Raw genomic sequence first — 2930 nt, 5'->3', positions numbered from 1 at the left:
GGCGGGAAGGAGATCAGGACCTGAGCTGACCGAGCCGCCCCGGCGCCCCCGGGGTCACGTCTTCGGCTCTTTTTAAAGGTTTTATTAATTTGTTTGAGCGAGAGCAGGGGTGGGGGTGTGGAGGGAGAGAGAAACCGACTCCTCCCTCGGCAGGGCGCCCGTGGGGGCTCCATCTCGGACCCCGGGCCCGCGACCCACCGAGCCGCCCCCCTCCCCGGGAGATTCCGTCCACTCGAGAGGCCGCAGGCGCGGGAGCGGCCCGGGGGCACGTGGCCATCGCGCTCCCGGCGATTCCCTGTGCACCTTCCGTGTCCCCTCGACGCCGGACCCCAGCCGCGATTCCGAGCTGGTCCCCGGGGGTGGGGAGCGCGGCCGGCTCTCCCGTCGCACCACTCTGCGTCTCAGCGGGAACCGTCCGCGGCTGCCCCGCCGCACCCCTCCCCGTCTCCGCCAGAACCGCCAGCGGCTGACCCGCCGCACGTGCGGACGATGATGGCGATTTGCTCCCGGGACCAAACTGGCTCCTCCCTGAGGGGCCCGCGCGCTCCCCGCGGAGGGTCAGCGTGACCCCGGCGGGCCGGGCAGGGCGCCTCCACGGGGAGGTCTGGCGGGGAGCCCCGTCCCTGCAACCGCGGCTCGTCCGACCGGCGCTTCCCCGCACGCAGCTCCGCAGCGGGGACCACGGGGCAGGGGCTTCCTCCTGCTTGCGGCGAACCCCTGGGCAGGAACGGGCGCGCGCTCGTGCACATGCGCGGACGGGGCGGGACGCGCGCCCCCGCCTCCCTCCGAGGCCCGCGTCTCGGCCCCAGCTGGGCAGAAGCGGGCGTGAGGCCGCAGCGAGGGAGCTGCGGCAGGGGCTACAGGAGGCAGTGCGGGGCGGGAGGCTCAGGCAGATGCTGGGGGTAAGGAAGGCTCTAGTATTGCGGCCCAGTAAAACCCAGCGGCCTCCAGCCGGTCAGGAGGCGACCCCTCGCCCAGCTCCGTGGAGGGGAAGAGCGGACCCGGGGCGGAGAACAAGCAGGGGTGTGGGAACGAGGATGGCGGGCAGGTGTGTGAGCAGGTGCGGGCGGGCGGGCGGGAGCCTGGGCAAGTTGGGACGCGGCGGCGATGGGAGGAGGGCTTCGGGGAGGAGGAGGGCGAAGCTGCGTCGGGTGCGGGAGTGAAAACAGGTCTCGGCTTCCTTCCGGGGAAGTGACTTCAGCTGCTGCCGGAGGAGACCCAGCGAGGCCGGGAGAGCAGTGCGAAGTACCCAGGGCTGCCGGACCGGAATGTCCCCCTCGGTTTCTGCCCGCGGCGAGCAGCCAGAGCCTCTTTCCCAAAAGCCAGCTCTGGGTCGCGTCAACGCTTTTTATCGTTTTTTCGGTTTCCGGTTTACTATTTCTGCTTTGACATTTGTGATTTCCCTCCCTCAAAGTACTTTGGGCTTAGTTCGCTCTTTTTTTTTTTTTTTTTAATTTCCTCGAGGTACAGAGTGAGGTGGTTTTACACCCAACGTGGGGCTCGAACTTAAAACCCAAGACCAAGCGCTGTATGCCCCGCCGACTGAGCCACCAGCCGCGACATCTTTCCTTTTTTTCAAGGTAGGCGTTTTGTGGCTGTGCACATTCCTCTTGGAACCGTTTTCGCTGAATTCCATACATTCACCGTGTTGCGTTTCCGCTTATGCTGGTCTCAAACTATTTCTTGGTTTCCCTTTGATTTCTTTTCTGCCCCAGGGGTGTTCACGACTGTGTTGTTGAGTCTGCCGGCCTTTGCGAATTTTCCTGCTGTTACACGTTTCACGACATGGTGGTCAGAAAAGCTACTCGGTCTGAGGTCAGTCCTTGTAAATCTGTTAAGACGTGTTTGGGGACCCAACCTGTGATGCTTCCTGGTGAGTACTGTGCGTGCGGGGAAGCCGGTGGACCCCGCCGCTGCTGGGCAGGTGTTCCCGCGTCCGTAGGACGATGCGCTTGGCCGTGCGTTTTGGAGCAATGCTTCCTTACTGATTCTCTGTCTCCTAATCAGGAAGTTGAAAGTGGGGCTGTGGCTCCTACTTTAAATAAGTAGAAAAGGGCCCTTCTATCTTTGTTTAACTTGATGCAGCAAGTGGAGAGAGAAAATGTTAGTAAGATGAACCCTGGTTCATTTCAAGTCACACAAATTGGTGTGAGTGTTGGGCTGTAGAGAGGCTGTTGTTCCCATTTTAGTGTGGGTGTTCTACCCTTGTATCCCTGGAATGGCAGGTAACCCACAGAAGGAAACAGCGCCTACCCTAAAAATAACTCCTCCCACCCCTTAATGGGAACTTGTGCTCAGTAACTGACCTGAAATTCACCTTGCACGTCCACAGGAGGCTTACCAGTGGTGTTCCATATTAATGCAAACCTTCCTTTCAATGAGCAAACAGGTGCACAGTGCTGACACTCCCCAGGTGGGACCAAGCTCCTAAGTGGGTGACTGTAACACAGTAGGAGCTTTTAGATGCAGAATCCTTGTCTGCTCAAGGATGAAGCCTCTGACCCAAGGTTCCACTGTCCTTCCCATATTCACAGATAAGGGAACAGGTTCTCAGAGCTCCAGGGTGTGTGCTAATGTCCCAGCACCATTAGTTATCACTGAGGACCGGGGAATAAGACCCCTACTGGGTGAATCCAGCTGATGGTGACAAGCTACTCACTACATGTTTCTTGTCTTGTCCACACAACAGTCCCCTGACATGGACCTAATTTTCCCAAAGAGCAAGAAAGTTTAGTACTCAGAGATGTTTTTCTCGGTATCATATACTTTTCCTTTCTGATGGTGGCTTTTCAATCCTACAGTTACAATTCGGATTATTACCTTTGGAAGACTTTGTGTCTCTTATCAGAACAAGTATGTCTTTCTCTTGGATGTCACAGAACCTTTGTTTTCACTCATAAGGGCTCAAACCAGCCTTTACTTTAATGCAT

General features: G+C 58.4%; 1 long non-coding RNA gene across 1 annotated transcript; it reads left to right on the top strand.

The window, feature by feature from the left end:
• The first annotated feature begins 993 nt into the window (after positions 1-993).
• Positions 994-1809, top strand: LOC132005721 (uncharacterized). The gene is made up of 3 exons (XR_009400887.1): positions 994-1048; positions 1471-1580; positions 1716-1809. It is a non-coding gene; the product is annotated as an uncharacterized LOC132005721 (long non-coding RNA).
• Positions 1810-2930: the final 1121 nt, after the last annotated feature.

The sequence above is a fragment of the Mustela nigripes genome, chromosome 17 (assembly GCF_022355385.1).
Source record: "Mustela nigripes isolate SB6536 chromosome 17, MUSNIG.SB6536, whole genome shotgun sequence".
NCBI lineage: Eukaryota > Metazoa > Chordata > Mammalia > Carnivora > Mustelidae > Mustela > Mustela nigripes.
The sequence above is the reverse complement of the archived record's forward strand: the minus strand, read 5'-3'. Positions and strand labels throughout refer to the sequence as shown.